General features: G+C 39.9%; 1 protein-coding gene across 1 annotated transcript in view; it reads left to right on the top strand.

Annotated features, from left to right (window-relative positions):
- Positions 1–15,198: 15,198 nt before the first annotated feature.
- The window catches only part of NR1H4 (nuclear receptor subfamily 1 group H member 4), a 62,460-nt gene continuing 56,931 nt past the window's right edge, over positions 15,199–20,727 (top strand). Inside the window, exon 1 of the mRNA XM_004742957.3 lies at positions 15,199–15,432. The gene's annotated coding sequence lies outside the window, so the exon portion shown is untranslated. The remainder of the gene's footprint in view (positions 15,433–20,727) is intronic.

Genomic DNA, 20,727 nt, shown 5'->3' with positions numbered 1-20,727 from the left:
AATGAATGAATGAATTAGGGTGAAGTGGGGAGTGCTTGTGCCCCTAACTACTACTTATCCTCATTATACCATGCATCAAGGCTTCTGATTTGGAAAACATCTTTCTAAATCACATTGTGCCTAAGGATGAGCGGTCTGAACCCTCCCTGAGATCTCGAGGGTCTGAGTGATATTCATTTGCTCCCTTTTCTACTGTTGTTGAAGATCTCTTTGATTTTCATAATCACCTTCTCTGTCCTACTTCCTTTTACATGTAGGAGGGAGAAGAAGAACTCCAGCTCTGGTTATAATTTAGATTTCATGTAATATGTCTATATGTTATAGACATATTTTGCTTATTTTATCAAGTAGATAGTAGCTTTGCTTTTTCAATATAGTGCATTCATCAATTAAGCCCAGGGAAAGAAGCCTACATTTGTGGATATTAATATTATGCTATTGCTATTAATATTATGCTTTAACAAACTATCCATTATCTTCACAGAGAAGATATTACCAAAGTGATTCATAGAGACTGATGCTTAGAACTGAATTTTAAAAGTCAATTAAGAAAAAATGTTAATAAACCAGGAATTTAATACTCACAGATAAGAAATCATAAAATGAGAAAGGATGAGAGAACATCCAAGGATGGGTTTTAGAGGAAAAAAATGAAAGGAGGTGACATTGACAAAATTAAACCTAGTAATTAAAATCCAATGAGCAATTATCTATTTTTCTTTATAAAATTAAACTGGGCCTCGTTCTGATGATAATCTGATTCTCTTTGGTAAGTACAGTAGCAGAGAGGGACAAAGCTTTGAAAATGGGCTTTGTTAAAGTAACAAAGCATTCACTCTTTTCAGCTTCATCCATGATATCTGATCCCCAAATCCGATACGGACACACTCCCTTCCTCTGCCTGCAAATAGAAAAGAGGGGGATGGGCTGACAACATCTTATGTCTGAACAATTTATCTTTTTGCAATGAGATGTGTTACCTTGTCTTATATCCTCTTCATATAATAGATGATGATGTATTATTGGAGTAGGAGTAGGAGTTTATTTCTGAAATGTAAAATCCCAGAGATGGGTATAGATTTTCAGCCCAAATTTGCCTATTGCCCCAGTCCTGCTTGTAAGACACCAAACCAATAGCTTATACCTAAGGTATAAGCTTGCTGTGCTGGACAAGGGGAGAAAATAGCCTGATCTGGTAGAAGAAGTGTTCTCAAAGGCTGTACACTCCATAGTCCAGGAAGGAAGATTTCAGCCCCATCTGCTGAGGTGCCACCAGAGTGTCAGGTCCAGGACCTAGAATTTTAAATTGCTGGCCAGAAACTCAAGTGTATGAAAATAACCTATTTTCCATTCTGCCATGCTGGAAAGATATTCGATCCTGGTCATTATTGGGACTCTACTCCGGTGTGGTGTCAAGTTCTCATACACAGTAAAATTTCATCAATCATGGGACACCATCCATGATATTCACCCCCGGTGTGCCCATTGTCCTAGCCTGCAGGGGCCTTTTCTGCAGCTCCCTGGTTCCTGCACCACTCTGATGGTGCCCGAATCTTTGGAAGGTCTTGGAACCCCTGGGCCTAGAGCCCAAATTTTCTAGAAATACACTGGAGCCATTTCTTTGGAAGTCCCCCTATTGCTCAAAGCAGAGTGGGGGTTCTTACTAACCTTCTCCTTTGCAGTCTTGGGAATATATTTCCTTTCAAGTATTAAGGGCTAGATAAACCCCAAAGTAGAATAGTCAGTTAGGGTACTTGCATTGCAGGACTTGGACACACACACACACACACACACACACACTTTGAAAATAATTGATACTACAAAAGATCATTTTATTGATCAAAAGAAATCTAAAATCAAGTAGATTTCTTCTTTAGGGAGGTTATGGGTTAGTATTGTTTCTATTTTGATATATGTTTGGAGGATGGTAATGTTGGCACTCCTTTCAGTCAGGATTTCTAAAATTTTTTTTTTAAGATTTTATTTATTTATTTGACAGAGAGAGATCACAAGTAGGCAGAGAGGCAGGCAGAGAGAGAGAGAGAGGAGGAAGCAGGCTCCCTGCTGAGCAGAGAGCCCGATGCGGGACTTGATCCCAGGACCCTGAGATCATGACCTGAGCCGAAGGCAGCGGCCTCACCCGCTGAGCCACCCAGGCGCCCCTGGATTTCTAAAATTTTTAATCTTGCCCCCAAACCACTTTTCTGTCTCTCTCCTCTCAGGTTACCATTAAAATCTCTTTGAAGATGTCCTTCAGGCATATTCTTCTTTCTTGTCAGTTGGATGTGTGGGGCGCTTGGGAGAGGATAGGCAAAGAAAAGGAAATACATGAGATCTATCTCCCTTAGTAGAATGGTGGCTTTTCTGGAGGAACTGGAGAAGAGAGCAACAACACATGCAAATGATCATTCCATTAATATCCTGCTTCACGGGTCATGGTAAGATGTTATAATCATGATAGAAGCAAAATTTGACAACTGTTTATATTTAGTTCTTTTGGGGTCGAGGCAAAGGATTATAACTGCCAGGTTAAAGGGGGCTATGTTTACAGGTGAAATGTGCATCTCTTCTTCCTGCAAATTAATTGCAAATGACATTGATATTTCTTTCATTTGTCTTAGCTGAAGGAGGAGATCTTTTCATTAATTTTTCAGCACTCAAGATGTACTCTTTAAGAAACAATATGTTTAGTTATTTTTTGTATTTTTGCCACTTGAACAGAATTTTTTTTTTCCTAAAGTGTATTCTGCTCTACCCTGCCTTTTAAATGGAAGAAGAGGACATAACATACCTCTCTTTGCAGCTCTTGCACACTCGTTCTCATCTGGGCTTTAGTATTAAGCACAGTCCATTCATGTTTTGGGGAATGCTTCAGTTTCTTGCATTGTGGCCACCTCTCACCTTGCTCTTCTGTTCTCTTCAGGTTTGCTGATGAACATTTGTTATTGGAAGGTAAACCAAGCACCTCGACTGGATACCTACCAAGTAAGAGCATATGGGCTCTGGGCCAGACCCTTTGCCCAACTTTAACACAGGAACTTCAGGATGACCATTTTAATGGCATAGTCAACTTTAATTGAGGAGGGCTATTAAATAAATGTTAGGCCCAGTGTTACTTAGTGTTCTAAATTAAACTTTATAAATTAAACTAAATTAAAACTTTATAAGACACCAAGATACTGATAATTTAATCCCCTTTTTCTAGTAGACCCTAGAACAGGTCAGAAACTTGCCCAATGGTCTTAGACTTAACATAAGTTTTTCAAACTACCTGTCACAATCCATGGATGGGTCATGAAAACAATCTAGTGGGTCAAGGTCAGTGTTTTAAAAATCAGAATAAAATTAAATAGAAAATATCAGTACAGATACACATAGAAAGCCTAAGCATTTTTTTTTTTTTTGCAAACTTCCATTTCAGTTACACATGCATGAATGTGTGTGTGTACATTTGTGTACTGTATTGTGGTATGAAATTTATTTGTTATCATGGGTCACAATCCAAAATATTTGAAAAACTCTTGTCCATACTCCCCCATAGAATAAGGTTGTTAGAAATGTGCCTTCTGGGAATGGCTGACATCAGAACTCCTGACAACCAAAGCAGATGAGAAGAATAGTCTACTCGTTATTCCAGAAAGGGTAGAGTTTCCTTATAAAGCTGTGGACATGAAACTATTGATGAAGCACTTGGGATATTTGGTTGAATTAAAAAGGCCATCCGGGACCATCCCAAGGAATCATCGAAATCACTGAAGACCTTCACGGTTAGTAGACACTGTCTATCTTACCATAAAGGACAACAGCTGTTATTGTCCAGAATTTACTGTAGAGTAGACCCTGTTTTAAATGCTTTACATACAGGCTCTCTTTTCACCTTTATAGCAACTTTTATGAGGTTGGTGTTACTGCCTACCGCTTAAGGTAAAGACCCTGGGATACACAAAGGGTGACTAAGTTGGATGCAGCTTGGTGTCTACACCATCACGTCTAATTTAGAGGAAGGGAAATTGATACCCTATCTTCCCTCAGAGTCTGTTCCCTCAGTGTTTAACAACTTCGTATTTTTCCTGATGAAAAGATTTTCTCTGAATGTAATTCAGATTGCTCATGCGGCAGTTGAAGCCCTTTCCCTCTTTGTCTCCTTTGTGGCGGCAGAGAACAGCTGGTCACCATCCCACTGACAATGATATGCCGTCAAGTAGGGGACAGTCATTGTCCTCCTTCCGAACCAACAATATCAGCTCCTTGAACCATTTTTCCTCAGCCCCATTTTCCACCAAACCTTCAATTACTTCTTTGTTTCTTTCAGTTCTTTGAGAATGGCTCCACAGTTTAACTCCTTACCAGACCTGGATGTGAGCCAGGATGAGGTTCAGGCACTTCTAGTTCATGTTCCTCTGAATTTCCCTAAGATGGACACCACAAGCCTGATTTCTAATCTGCATTCAACCTCAGGAGCCCCTCCCAGAATGTCAACACCCAGATCTTGGCTTCCTATGCAGGCACTCACAACCGTAGAGGACACAGAGATCTTCAGTGACCTTCACTTCATTGTGTGCTAAAGCTTATCATGGTGTCCTTAGTTGTGCCCCCTTCCCTGGGGGTGCCCTCTCCTGCCTTCCAAATAGCCTCACAACTCTCCCTTTCTTTAAAGGCTCTGCTCTGCCTGATGACCAGGAGAGTGGACTCTCACTCACCTTTGACAAGATGCACACATTTTCTGTTTCCCTGTAAGCTCTTTTGACTTTCTGCCTCAGAATCTTTGTGTATATATCATTCATTTAAAACATTAATTTGCAGTTTAATTTTTAAAACAGACAGTATGTGCACATAGTATCCAATTCAAAAGGTACAAAGAAGTACACACTGCAAATATTTTTCCCTAATATCTTGTACCCCAGAGGTAGGCAACCAGAGTTACCAATTTCTTATGTATCATTCCAGATACATCCTATGTATCCCATTTGTAATTTTATGTGTGTGTATATGCATACATATACATATATATACATATACAAACATGTATGTGTATGTATATAATTACATATGCAAATGTGTGTGGATCCACAAATTGGATAACTACTACAAACATTTTTCTGTACCTTCTTTTCAATGAGTAGTTTAGCTTGGATTCTGTTCCATTATGAGTTCATAAAGAGCGTCCCCATCTTCTTTATGGCTGTATAAGTTTCTATTCCGTGGATAGACCCTAATTAATGTCAATCTCTACTGAGGCACATTTTGTTCTAAGAGCATAGGCTTCAGAATCAGACTACCTTGACAGAGTTCTGGCTCATCACTGATTAGCTATATGGTGTTGGGTAACTTCTTTGTGCCTCAGTTTTCTTCTCTGTAAAATGGGAATTGCAATAGTACTTCCTCCCTAGGGCTGTTGTGGGGATTAAATATGATAATCAGTGTAAAGTGCTTAGAACAGTGTGTGTCACATAGTCAGCTCTCCAGTAAATATTAGCTTTTGATTGTTTCCCAAGTTTTGCTATTGGATTTTATGCTGCAGTGAACAGCCTTGAATATAGGAGTGAGATCAAGTATCTAATAGCCCTCCCAGCACAAGCAGAGGTCAATCAGAATGAGGCTGGGCACGGGGCTGACGCATGGTCCTGGCGGCCCCTGCGGTATCAGGCATGACCTCTTGAGTTGCCCTGTTGCAGCAAGGTCAGGGGGTTTGAGAGGAGGAGCTGAATGACAGGGCAGAAGTGGGGTGCTGGGTGGGCTCAGGGCAGCTGTGTTTACCAATATATCAGGAAGAATTTCAGTATTTTAACAATCAGTGCAGCACATCTGGAGCATACCAGGTGAATTTAGCTCTATGTTTAAGTATCATTTCACACATGATTGTATGAGTATTTTTAGGATAGATTCCTGGAAATGGGATTACTGGGTAAAGGGTTATGCACCCTTGCAATCTGTCCTTAGAGATTGTACCAACTGACATTCCTACCAGCAATAGATGGGAGTGCTTGTTTCTTTATCCTCACTGGTACAGTATGTTAGCAGACTTCTTTTTATCTGTGTCCATCTGATGGGTGAGAAATGATATCTCAGTGTAACTTGCATTTCTCTTATTACAACTGAGTGTAGATGGCTTTTTATGTGTTACTGGCCATTTATTTGTCATTTTTTGTCTTTTATTAGGATTCTTATTATGATTGAGTCTCGATGTCATTTTATATGTGTAATGTTCATGTGTATATCTTTTCTATGTATCATATTTGCATGTGGTTTACCCATTTTTCTTTTGTGTTGTTGAACTTTTTTTTTATGGATTTGTAGGAGCTCTTCATATATCATATGTCATTCATTTGCTTACTTACCATGGACTTTTTTTTTTTTTTAAAAGATTTTATTTATTTATTTGACAGGCAGAGATTACAAGTAGGCAGAGAGAGAAGGAAGCAGGCTCCCCGCTGAGCAGAGAACCCGATGCGGGGCTCAATCCCAGGACCCTGGGATCATGACCTGAGCCGAAGGCAGAGGCTTTAACCCACTGAGCCACCCAGGCGCCCCACCATGGACATTTTTTGAACACCTATAGTAGGCTTGGTTCTGTGCTAGGACTGGAAAGAGATTGAAAAAAAAAAACAACAAAACACCTCAGGACTTGCCTTCAAGGAGCTTACAAACTAGTGAGGGACATACATAAGGAAGTAAACAGTTGCAATAATGAATAAAAAATATGTTGAGGGGGTGAACATGGGGTGCTTTGAGGGTACAGAGAAGAGATAACATTCATATGAACTATGCTGATTAGGGAACTCTGCAAAGGGTAAACAAAACCTTTGAATAGCAGATGTTTAATAAAAGATTGTTCTATGTGTAAAGACTAATGTTTTAAGTACCTGGTTGGCTCCTGTGTTTCAGAATCATTTCTAAGGAGACCAGCATCATGATTTTCATCATATCTGATTCTGCTCCATAGTTATGGCCTATATTCAGCCTCTGAAACACAATAGGAATAGTGTAAATACAGTATCACCACCACTGTAGAGCTCTGAAAATATGCCTTCTTGACGATAAGTAGCCTTGTCCCCACTGAAGAAAGATAGCTTACCATTGAGCCATCATCTGAATTTCCCCAACAGATGGGGGCCTTTTCAAAATAAAATGGGCCATGTCCCCAAATGTGTTCTTTGTTCTACCTATTAATAATCTTTAGCAACCTTTGGGTTTAAAATGCAGGTTGGCCATAATACAACACTCAGGCCCAACACTGACCTTCATCTTTCTATTATATCTTTTATTGAGAACCTGCTGTGAATATTTCACATCCAATTAACCCATATAGCAGCACATAGCATTAAATGGGTCATCCTATTCTAAGACTTTTTTTTGGTAAGAGTTGAATGCAGTTTGGACAATCCACTCCAGCTGGGGCTAGAACAATTGAATGCAAGCCTCGGGCAGAACAAAAGTTCTAAACAGCTTCCCTTATGTGTTGTTCCTAGTGCACAGCAGACTTTTGAAACAGGGTAGGTCATAAACCTTCTAAGCAGCTTGTAATTTATCCACCAAGGGTGAAAGAATGCCATGTTCCTATTAGGAAGACTTCATGTCTGCATTAATAGACTGGACCAGTTACATAAATTGTGGGGCTCCATGGAAAATGAAAATATGAGGCCTTTTGCTAAACAATTATTAGGAATTTTTAAAACAATAACAATAGAGCATTCAAACACACAGGGCCTACTAAGTGAGGGACCCCTTGTAACTGCAAAAGTTACATGTTCATAAACAGCCCTGTTAATGAACTTCAAGAATCTGCAATGGGTTAGCACAGACCCCTGGAGCCACAGATGTGGAAGGGACCTTGGCTGTCATCTGGTTGAACATCCTCATTTGGTAGGTGGGGAAATTGGGTTTTAGAGAGATTAGATGAGTTGCCCCCAAATACCAGTAGGGAAAAGCAGAGGCAAATCTGTAACTATAGACCTATAGACATGATGTGCCCAAAATATGTGAAGAAGAGAGGTACAGATTACTTGTCACACCCTGAAATTTATAATTTCACCTACTATAAAACCATGACTTATGTTATAGCTAATTTTGCGTACCTTTGAAAGTTCTATTACGTTTCTGTCCATTGCATTTTCCTACCAGGGAATACAAATGGGATATGTGTCCCTTCTCTGTTCCCTGGGCTTCCTTCCCCACCAAACTATGCCCTGAATCTAAGCCTCATTAGCCCAGATTCTATGATCTTTTGACTAAGTAATGCTCAGTCTAGATCTAACCAGTGTTGAGTTAGATTTACTCTGTGATCTTACAACCGTGTGTGTGTATGTGAGTGTGTGTGTATAGTATATATTACATATATAGGCCTCATCAACACACACATATGTAAGTAAAATAAAAGCTCCGTTAATTGGTACATACCTTTCTACTTACAATGGAAATATTTGCTATGCTATTTTAAAACATATGCTATTTCATTGAAAACAAGCAAATGCTGGTCATCATCCACTAATTTGATTTTATGAACCACTAATGGGTCATGTCACACAGTTCAAAAGACACTGCTTGAATGTCCATGTTGCTTCTGTACTGGGAAGGGTGAGGACTGAAGACATCTCAAAGAACATTTCCTCTGAAAAAAGAAGCACCCACAAGGCCCCCAAGTGTTGAAGAAGGACAAGAACTAGACATATTGAGATCCTATTGGGAGAATATAAATTAGCATGATGTTTCTGAAAGCAGTTTGCTAAGTTTATTGTAGAATCTTAAAATGTGTTCACTCTGAACAATTAACTCTAGAAAAACAGGCTATAATCTTAGATATAGCCAAGGATTTAGCTACAAAGGATGATCATTGCAATATTATTTATAATGGAGGAAAATTGGGAAAAAAGTCAAAGTTTCAATAGTAGGCAATTGATCAATGAGGGCTTTATATCTATGAACTGAATGTTATATTGCCATTAAATTATGTTATATATGTAATGAAAGATTCAGTGATATTAAAGTATTTCTGATACAATAAAAGAGGAAAGCATATTCAGAACAGTATATAGCACATGGTATTTTTTTTTGAAAAGAGAAGATGTGATATATGATATATCTATTTGTATTAAAAAGAAGAAAATAATATCAGTGTTAATAGATTATTCTATGATCCTGTGGATTGTAAGAATATAAGTAAATTTTATTTCTTTCTTTATGATTATCTGTATTTTCTGTTTTTACACTAACAGTTTCTACTTATCAGTTAAAAGCAACAATAATAAAGGACCTCTCCAAAAAAGGGAGGGGCAGGGAAGATATAGAATGCAAAGTGCATTTGATCTAGGATGAGTGGAGAAACTAGCTTCTAAAGTACAATATAGTAATGTTCTATCTTATGGGTTAAAACGGGTTGTGAATATATATTTTTTTATTTGAAGAACCAATATTGTTTCTTTTTAAAAGTTTTTTAATTTAGGGGTGCTGGGTGGCTCAGTTGGTTAAGCAACTGCCTTCAGCTCAGGTCATGATCCTGGAGTCCCCGGATCGAATCCCACATCTGGCTCCCTGCTTGGTAGGGAGTTTGCTTCTCCCTCTGACCCTCCCCCTTCTCATGCTCAATCTCTCTCTATCATTCTCTCTCTCTCTCTCTCAAATAAATAAATAAAAATCTTAAAAAAAATTTTTTTAATTTAAATTCATTTTAGTTAATACATAGGATATTATTAGTTTCAGAGATAGAATTTAGTGATTCATAAGTTTTAAATAACACCCAGTGCTCATTCCATCAAGTGCTCTCCTTCATGCCCATCACCTAATTACCCCATACCCTCCCCCACGTTCCCCTCAGTAACCGTCAGTTTGTTTCCTATAGTTAAGAGTCTCTTATGGTTTGCCTCCCTCTCTGTCTTTAATCTTATTTTTCCTTCCCTTCCCTGATGTTCATCTGTTTTGCTTTTTAAATTCCACATATGAGTGAAATCCTATGGTATATGTCTTTTTCTGACTGACTAATGTCATTTAGCATAACATCCTCTGGTTCTAGCCACCCTGTTGCAAATGGCAAGATTCCATTCTTTTTGATGGCTAAGTAATATTATGAATATTTTATTTTTAAAATGCTCTGATCATTAAGACTGGCTGTCCAGGTTTGGATGAGTGTCCTGCTGTGTATTTCACCATCTATAGGATGGCTATCCCTGCAATGTGAACCTAGTGAATTAGTGAGTCATTTAAAAGTTGATTGCAGAGAGATGGGTCAGACTCCCATGGTTTCTAGTTTCCAGAAGATTTCACATTTTATAGTGGGGGGCTTGCTAGTGCTTCTCTTTGCTGTTTTCATGCCATGCATTTCCATGTGATATTTCATGTTGATTTTTACAGTAACCCTAAGAGTCGGGCATTGTTTTCCATTATATTATTTTGGGGGAGGAAACTAAGACCCCAAAATTGACTTGCTTAAGGTCATGTGACAAGACCAGAGTCAGGACTCATACTCAGGTCCCTGACTCCAATACCCACACTTCTGGCACTGCCCCTACCACGTTGTCTTCAGTCTTACAAATTTTCTCTAGTTTTGAGAGCACAGCCTCTTTAGGGCTATAGTGCCTAACCAGAGAAAAGAAGTTACTTAAGGCGGTGGTATAAGGACTGCTGCAGACTAACTTCTTAAAGACTTGGTTTTGGGACAAAGATTCACTAATAGCCAGGCCTGAGCCAATGGAGAAAGAGCCCAACTCAACTCTCCAGGCTTTCTTTCCTTCCCTCCCTTTCTATTTTACTGTTCTCTTTGTGGTCACTGCCCTGTGAAGCTGCGTGCCCTGTCTCTGTTCTCTGACTGTGGTGGTCACCCATGTCTCCTGCTCCTAGGTTAGGTCAGACCTTTGCTATTTTAACATTCAAAGTTTACCTGTTCTGCTTCGCATTTGCTTCAGGATCTTTGGTGCTTTTGATCTATGAGGAACTCATTCATTAGGGTGGGTTGGGGAATTTTCAATTAAAAAAGGAATCTTTGAGAAGATAAAGAAGCCAAAGCATTAATTTAAAAAATGGGAATTTCTAGGAATAGAGATTTTTTTTTTCAGAGTGGCTTTTATGTTATACATCTACTATTATACCAGAGTTGATCACTAACAATATGTTAATGACTTCCCTCATCTCTCTCTTATTCAGCAATTAATTAAAATATCCCAATACTGATAAGCATTTCATAAATATTTTGATCTTACTTTGCCAGCCGTAATAGTGTAATAAAGTAAAGGAGGACTATATTAGCTTTGGAGAAAACCAGTCCAAGTTTAAGGTCCCAGCTTTGTTGCTTTTGACAAGTCACTGATCACTAGGTCTTGGTTTCCTCATCTGTAAAATGGAGATAACACTTTCTATTTTCTAACTTACAAGGACTAGATGGAAGAGGCCCTCGTGCCCTTGGTGGACTGCTGAGTTGGCTTTCTCTGGCTCACAAGAGCCATTTGTTAAATTTTCAGGAACTTCTGAGTGGGTTGGTAAACATAGCCACATTAAAAAATTAAAGTATAGAGGGGCGCCTGGGTGGCTCAGTGGATTAAAGCCTCTGCCTTGGGCTCAGGTCATGATCCTAGGGTCCTGGGATTGAGCCCCCCATTGGGCTCTCTGCTCAGCAGGGAGCCTGCTTCCTCCTCTCTCTCTCTGCCTGCCTTTCTGCCTACTTGTGATCTCTGTCAAATAAATAAACAAAATATTAAAAAAAATTTAAAGTATATAAACTTACAATTAAATACATTGTTTTAATATTTTATTTATTTATTTATTTGACACAGAGAGAGAGAGAGAACAGAAGCAGGCAGAATGGCAGGCAGAAAGAGAAAGAGAAGCAGACTCCCTGCTGAGCAGAGAGCCCAGGACTCTGGGATCAGGACCTGAGCCAAAGGCAGACACTTAACTGCCGAGCCACCCACCCGCCCCTAAATATATTTTTTAAAAAGATATGATAAATGTTTAAAACTCCTCACCTGCTGGTTATTGTGCTGTATTTTGCAATTATATATGCTCCTGTGGTTATTCATATCTACTGTACCCATAAGGTGGAAATACTAAGTAATAATGTACCAATGAACCTGTTTCCCAACCTTGTGTTAAGTACCACCTGGTTGATAGTTTGACCATGATGAGAACATTTACATGACAGAAATGAGCAAAAAATCCATGAATTTGATTTGATTTGATTCATTGTTTTGTCTGAGGCAAGCAGGGCTGGCAGACAGAATTTGGTCCATTGATATTTTGGAACAACCTGCAAACTAAGAAGAGGTTTTCTATTTTTAAAAGATTGTAAACTATGACAGAGACCAGATGTGGCTGCAAAACCTAAAATATTTATTTTCTGGCCCTTGCAAGAAAAGTTTGACATCTCTGGGCTAGGTGGAATAAAGATTAGAAGTGTGTCCTTAGAACTTAGAAGTGTGTCCTGATTATAGCTTTACATTGTGAGGAGCACATACACAAAAATGAAGGCATGTCTTTCAAGGTCTGAAAACTATTATCTGATTCAGCCAAGAAGCTGCTCATGTTACTGATTAATGAAAGAGTTTCCAACATATATATTGGGACTGAAAGAGGGTGAGATTTAATGGATATAATTTGTTTGAGGGTAGCAGTTCAACAATATATCACACATGTGATTTCATGACAGCAAATGCATTGGGAAAAACATTCGTGGAACAGAATGCAGTTCCGTTGATCAAATCATGGTTGAAAATCAGTGAGCAATACAAGAGTTCGGCGAAGCTAAGTGAAAGCATTCTGTGAGGATCAGTTGGGCTACATGGAATTTACAATATACAAAAACTTTGTGTGATGTTATTATTTGTGAAACATGTTACACATGTCTAATATCTAAAAAGTAACATGAGCGAGCGCGCGCGTGTGTGTGTGTGTGTTGTCTGTCTTTGAGAGAACGTTCCTGGCATACCTACCTCCCCATCCATATTTCTTCACAACTCCTCTGTGTTCTTAGTTGAAAAACACGGGCCTTCCCTCCTTCATGGGATTCTGCAAGCTACTCCAGGCTCAGAGCTTTTGCTGTTGCCTTTTTCTTACCCTGAAATTTTCTCCTTCTCAATACCTTTCATTCCCAATGCCAGAGATCCTTCAGATCTAGTTCTGGTTAGGCAGATATGATAGCATCAAATGCCCAAGGGAAAAGAGTAGTGACTAATGCTTAGTTGGCAAGTCTATGTATCAGACACTCTTTATGAACAGCACTTTGCACATATTAATTGATTTAATCTTTACAATAACCCTGTGAAATAGGTAGTAATTATATGTCCATTTTACAGATGAGATGTTAAGTAAAATCCTAAGGTCTAAGGTCATACAGCTCACAGGCAGCAGAGCTGAGATTTGAACCCTAGTGATAAGTACCTGAGTCTGCGTCCTCAACCATCAGCCTCCATGGCTGCTAGGGGGAATGAAATCACAATACAGGCTCTTGCCATCCAAGAAGAATTGGTCTGGGAATCATGCAGGAGTCCTTCGGTTATCCCAGAGCTGCAGAGCAGGGGGAGTGTCGTCACAGACTCTTCAAATGGGAGGGGAGGATTTATGGGGCTGGGTTCCCCCTCTTCCTGTGATGAAGGGTGTGTCTGGGGGCATGCTTCAGTACATAGGGAGTCCATGGGTTTAGGGAGTGTGAGCCTGGAGGACCCACAGAGGCTACTTAATAAAAGTAAAATGTAGCACTCCTAAGGGGTTTGAAGTAGTAGACCTTCCACTAACTTTACAACGGGGAACATTGGTAGATGCGCATATACGGACACACACACACACCACACACACCCATGTGTGCACATGCTGCCTTGGAAAGTTCTTCTTTTCCCAGCTCACTCATTGATTTTTGCTAACAAATAATTATGCAGTAGTTTTCCATGAAAGCACTATGAGAAGACCAGGGATGGATACAAAGGCAAGTTGACTACCATGCTTTTCCTCCAGAAATTTTGTTCTTTTAAAGGGGTATGTAGGTAACTATTATATACAAGATCAGAGGAATTAAGGGACAATGAGAGAACTACAAATAAAGGATGAGAAAGGTTTGGTGGGCAGAGTAGGGGAAGATGAGGCATGGGGATGGCTTCAGGTAGAACACAGCACTTGTGGTGAACCTGCCAGACCTGAGAATATGAAAGGAAGGTGATTTAGGTAAAAGGAGGAACTTGAGCAAAGGCACAGAGCCAGGAGAGGTTGGCATAGGTGGGTAAGAGGTTAAGGTCTCTTGAAGAGACAAGATGTAAGAAAATGTTAGAAAGATGGATTAGAGCTAGACTTCAGATGATGAAAGGAGTTCTAAATGTCAGACCAAAGCATTTAAAATTTATTTTTATGGCAGTGGGAACCCACTGGGGGATTTTGATTAGCAGAACACCTAGGAAGTTGCTTTCTGGGTGCATAGTATGCAGATGACCATTTAATATCAGTTCAATTGATAAAACAATTAGTTCAATTGATAAAACAAAATTGAAACTTATTGGGTGCTTGCTGTAGGTCAGGCACCTTTCAAACATTTTGCACGTTTTTAACAATGCATGTAATTCTCACCACAGCCCATGAGATACTGTATCTCTACCCCATAGAGGAAGAAACTAAGACTCAGAGAGGCTATATGTCTTGCCCAGGGTTGTGACAAACAAGCCGGCATCTGACTGGAGCCCATGCTTTATATCGCCATGCAACTTGAGAAACGGAGGGGAAAAAAAAGTAAAGAGAAAAGAGGTATGAGGCCGATGCTGTTCTTCAGAAAGGAGGCTGTGGTAGGCCCAAATTAGCAGAGGAACAGGGTGGGTTGGAAATAAGAGACAGTCCAAAGATAGAATCCACATGGATCTGTTATTACTTGCTATAGGAGGCCCAGGAGAGGGAAGGGTCAAGAAGGCTCAGTTGCTAACCTCAGTCCCTGGGAGGTGGTGGAGCTATTAAAAGAAATTAGGGGGGAGGGGAAAAGACAGTTCAGTTTCAGACCAGCCTGCAGACACCTGGGGACTCAGAACCCTACCAAGGAGCCTGAGGAGATTCGCTTTAAAAGCTGAGCTTCAGGGTTTCTTGGACAGGTCCCATTCCTTTCTTTGGGGCTGTGGGAGTTTGTCCTGGGAATCTCGAGGCCCTCCCAAGGTTCCTTTCTATGTTTATATCATTTATCGGGGAAAGGATTGTTAATGACTAATCTGTGTTCATGAGGCACGGAGCCAAGGAAGAGATGTTGCTGCTGAGCCAGAAGGCCGTCGGTGATCATCCACAGCTTTTACTAGAACTCCCTCCTCTTTCTCCTCCTCCTCCTCCTCCTCCTCCTCCTCCTCACGCTGCTGTCTCCTGGAATCACCCCAATGCAAACCCAGGTTCTGAGCATTTGTAGCAAAAGTGCTGTGATTTGGAGAAGAAGATTGGCCTCAGAATCCTCCGAGGGCCTTGAGAGTTCATCTCCAACCTGAGACAATCTAAGTGAGTACCTAATTCCTCTGGGGCCAGGTATCCATCTGAAGGCAGCAGAGGGGAAGTTATCATTTAAAACTTCTCTTTAATATCAGGAAGTTTGATCGATGGATGAATTCTAAGTTACTAGAGTCTAATGCAAAATCCTGAAAACGAGAAGGGAAAGAAAAGGAAAGAAACTCTAAAAACAAACAAGAGGAAGCAGGAGTTCATGGGTCTAACAGTTGCTTACCTTATTGACAAATTATTTAGGAATATCTTTTAAACATTGTGGTTATCCAAGAGAATCACAGAGACAGTGAATTTCGGAAGTTTCTCTGTTCTGATTCCATAGACAATTTGACCTGAATAGTATGCTCTATTTTGGTGATTTATCAAATCTTGCTGTGAGTTTAGGAATACTGCTAATCTCAAATGACTTGAGATCTAGGGACAGGACGATGTTTAAGCCATGCGTAACTGAAATAAAATTTTTCCTAGAAGAAGAGTAGGTTTAAAAAGCTTTCTCTTTTGATTTTGGTTGTAAACTTGGTTTCCACTTATAGTATTAATATTGGATGGAAACACTAAAAAAGATGGAAAATGTTAGGAAGAACTTTGAGATTAAAATTGTCCAAGGTCTGAATCTACAGATAAAACATTGCCTTGTCCACTTACTGCCATAGTGAATTAGGCAACTAATTATAAGGTGATTCTGGGTTGTTTCTCTTTATTGAGTTTTTATTTCAAGGTGGGGAGGGGATACTCATGACTCACTTTGGATTCTCTCCTTGGGAAACTCACCTGAGTTTTAAAGAAATCTGATATTGCCTCTGGGGCTGCCTTAGATAAAGGGACCTCAGAGTATCGACAAGAGAAGTAGAGCGAGCCATCACTGGGTTTCTAGCTGTGATTTTATGAAATGATAAACACTTCATCTTTGAGTCACCCCCTCCTCCAAATGATGGACCTATGCCATTTGCACCGTGGACTCTTCTGTTTTGCTGAGAATGTTGCAATGTGGCTGATGCAACTTGGAGGTAGCTGATAATTACCACTTAGGGACAGCACACACTTGTTCTGAGACCCTCCCTCAGTATCTGCAACTGTGTTTTCCTCCAGACTCCTCTGCCCTCTTTCCAGAGTCCGAGAGGGAAAAGAATGTACTCTGGTCTTCCCACAAGTTCCATGCCTCCCAAATCTGGCCAGATTGTGATGCAACACCTGGTAATACTTTGTAAGGAATGGAAAAGAAATATGTGTGTCCATGAGTGTGTAGTGGAGTTTGCTGATTTTGAGTGTCTACTAATATGTCACAGGCTTTCCCTCAACTGCTTGTTTCTTTCTCACAATGAGCCTGCTTGGGAGTTTTTCTTATATTCATTTTACAGATGAGCAAACAGAGGCTCAAAGTGGACAGCTCATTTTTTTGTTTGTTTATTTTTTGAGTAAACTCTACCTACAATGTGGAGCTAGGACTCACGACCCTGAGAGCAAAAGTCACATGTTCTACCCACTGAGCCAAGCAGGCTCCCCCTCAGAGGACAAATAACCTATTCACGATCACACAGTTAGGAAGTCGCAGGTACTGAACATGAGGGCAGGTCTTTCTGACTCCAAAGTCCTTTCCTTGCTACCCTGACTTTGTCAGAAACTGGGAAACGTTGACATCAGGACTAATGGGAGAGCAGGCAAAGCAGCCTGTAAACGTTTTAGTGGGAAGGGGTGACGTGTTAAGCCCTAGCACAGCTGTGAGAAGTCCTAAAGCCTTGTAGAGTGTTTTCTAGTAGCTGCGCCATTAGCAGCGGTAACTGGAAACTTCCAACCGTATTTGCTTTAACCCAGAGATTAGTCTAGGAGCACTGGTTGGAGACTTCAGTCATCAGTATTTTAATTAAAGACTCCATGAGCCCACCATGGTGCTATGATTAGGGATGTCCAAGAAGAGCTTAGCACTGCTGTGGTTCACAGAGTCTGAAGGTTATGAAAGCCAGGAGAATACACATCACCATGTGACAGATTCGAACAGACTCATGCTGTCCATAGGTGGGTGGATGAAGGAAAGCATGAAGGAGTATGTTCTTTTCTTTTCTTTCTTTCTTTTTTTTAAAAAAATATATTTATTTATTTATTTATTTATTTATTTGACAGACAGATCACAAGTAGGCAGAGAGGCAGGTAGAGAGAGAGGAGGAAGCAGGCTCCCCACCAAGCAGAGAGCCCGATGCGGGACTCGATCCCAGAATCCTGGGATCACGACCTGAACCAAAGGCAGAGGCTCTAACCCACTGAGCCACCCAGGCACCCTGGAATATGTTCTTTTTTTGATAGTGAGAATTTTCCCCTTGTTTTTCTAAAGTCTCATTTTCCTCTTTCATCCTAGCAACAGAGAGCGTGAAGGGGCTAAGAGACATAGGAACAATTTTCTTCTTCCCAGCTATTTCTTATTGCTGTATTACTTGCTGCCAGTGGAGTTGTGGCCACAAGGCATCACTATATATGAGTCCTTAGTTACCCAGCTGCATGGGGAGGAAAAAGTTGTCCTTATCATTTCTTATAATTCTATGGGTTGGCTAGTTGGTTCTGCTTTTTCCTGGGCTCAATCATGCAACTGATTTCAACTGGAGTATCAACTAGGTCTTACTTCCACGACTGGGTCCTTGATGTTGCTGTTGGTTGGGATGCTTGCAATGGCTAAGTCTCTTTTGCCTGGAGTATTTCATTCCCCATCTTTTTATGGTGTGATGGTCTCAGGACATCATTCCAAGAGGGTGAAAACAGAAGCCACAGGTCTCTTGAGCCTTAGCCTTGGAATAGAACAATTCTGTTGGTCAAAGCAAATCACAATAATAACAACTCATTAAAGGGGTGGAGAAATAGACTTCACTGCATAGTGGGAAAAACTGCAAAGTCAGTTTTTGGTTCAAGATTACATTGGTATCACTACAGCAATTTGCGTAACATTTTCTGGATCTTTTATGAGCCTTTTAAGGACTCACTCTGTGCCTGAAAACAACTTCTTGACCATTCTGAATATAGCAGATTGTAGGGAAAAGGAGACAGCTTTCCTGACTATGAAGAGTAAATATTAAGAAGACAAAACACTATTTCTGGTAATTCTCAGGAAAGAGAAATTAACAAAAGGAGATTTGGGAGGGTTATTAAAACTATTTCCTGGGGTGTTCAATTCCATGTATAAAATGGATAAGAGATTTTCAACAGGAATGGATACAGTTCACTAATTAGGGATCCATTGTGGGAAAACAGCCTCAGTTATCAGGTTTTGTATGTGATTTAAAAAATCCTTCTCCAGGAGCACCTGGGTGGCTCAGTGGTTTAAGCCTCTGTCTTCAGCTCAGGTCATGATCCCAGGGTCCTGGGATCAAGTCCCACATCGGGCTCTCTGCTCAGCAGGGAGCCTGCTTCCCCCTCTCTCTCTGCCTGCCTTTCTGCCTACTTGTGATCTCTGTCAAATAAATAAATAAAATCTTTAAAAAAAATCCTTCTTTAGTTTTTATGTGTTTTCTTGGACATTTCAATTCACTAATGATCCTGTGGCCCAAACAAGACTGATTCTAAAGGTGGTTGGTTATCTGTGAAGGTATACTATTCAGTTTCCATTTGTGCATTCAGTTAGTTTATTCATCCATCCTCTAATGCATTCAATCAACAATATTTCTTGCATATCTACTATGTGTCTGGCAGTCTGCTAGGCACTGGAGATCCTGGGTGAGCTTTCCTAGAACTGATGGTACAGTGGGGAAGACAGACAATCAATCACCACAAATGAAAAGACAAAATTAAAACTATGACAAGAAGAAGTACTCAGTGGTATGAAAACCTCCTGAAGGGTAATGCTAGTCAAGAGAAGCTGGACTGGGGCTTGAGCAAGACAAGCAAGAGGCAAGTACAGAATAGAGGGAATACTTACAGTCAGGTTCATGGCCCTAGGGGACTCAACTTTTTTATCTAGTTGGAGATAAAGCTCAGCCACTCTTTAAGCCCCATTGTATAACTCCCATATGCAGAAACTCAAAGGGCTGTAGAGGCTGTAGGTATTTTTGGTTCACAATACCTGAAGGTAATATACTTTAATGGAGACTTGAGAAACACAAAAGAAGAATTAATATAATATAATATAATATAATATAATATAATATAATATAAATATAACAGGCAAATCCTTTACAGGCTTAATTAATTTGTACATATGAATGCATTGACTGCCTTAGGCAGAAGTGACTTTGCAGAACTGCCGATTCACCTCACTAGGGATTAGTAAGTGGTTAGTTACAGTCTCGGTGGGAGAGCTGCATGAGTGAGCATGAATTTAGAGTTAGATGTGGGTTTACATCCCTGTTCTGCTTACCACTAGGTGAGAAGGTCAATGTGTCAGAGTGACCTTGAGAAGCATGACCTTGTGAAGTTTGCTGAATCTCTTTGAATCTCAGTTTTCTCATCTATAAAGTTTGTATGTTAATACTTGACTAATTATAGATTAAATGAGATAACATAGTATGGATGCTGACACATAGTAAGTACTCATAAAATGATAGATATTATTTGTCTATCTCCCCCCAAATATGTACAGTAATAAATACTGTTTTGTTCCTAGAGGGCAACACTTTCAGGGTAATGTGATCACAATGACCACACTGGCTCAAGGTCATCCTTCCTGACCTCTGGTTGGTACCGGTCGAACATTGTCTTATACATCTCTCTGGACTTTGGGAAGGATCAATGTCCCTTACATTGTATTCTTGCCCTGAAAAGAATTACTTCAGTTTGAGTGCTTCTGGGAAGACCAGATTTTCTTTTTTTTTTTTAAGAGTTCCTTTCTCTTTTCTCTTAAGAACATTCTTCCAAATTTTAGCTGAATCCAGAGCTTCCCCTGGGCATGAAATAATGACAGCTAGAAAAAGCTTACTTTTTTTTTTTTTACTGTTCTTTAAGAATGCTTTACATATTTAACTTTGCCCTCAACAACTAAGTTCATCTGAGAAAAGCGTCACCAAGGATGGTGTCCTTGAGTGTGAACAGTTTATAGAGGACCAGCACATGTAACTGGTTTTTATCTTCATCTTCTGAGAACTGAGATTCTTCTAAATCAGAGTCAAAGCTGTTTAATTGAACAGGGTTTCTCCAAGGTCTCTGTTTGCAAATGGTTTATGCTGCATCAGAGGAGATCCACACCATGAACTTCCAGTGACACAAAGGATCTAAACAAGTAAAAATTGATAACCAGAAATTTGGAGTCTAAGTTACCAGTCACTCTGTGTCTTATCACATTAAAAACAAACAGTGTGAATGATTTCTGAAACTGTT

This window comes from Mustela putorius, unplaced genomic scaffold (genome assembly GCF_011764305.1).
Source record: "Mustela putorius furo isolate JIRA1106 unplaced genomic scaffold, ASM1176430v1.1 tig00000788_pilon_pilon_pilon, whole genome shotgun sequence".
Lineage (NCBI taxonomy): Eukaryota > Metazoa > Chordata > Mammalia > Carnivora > Mustelidae > Mustela > Mustela putorius.
This window is presented reverse-complemented; position numbering and strand designations above follow the sequence as displayed.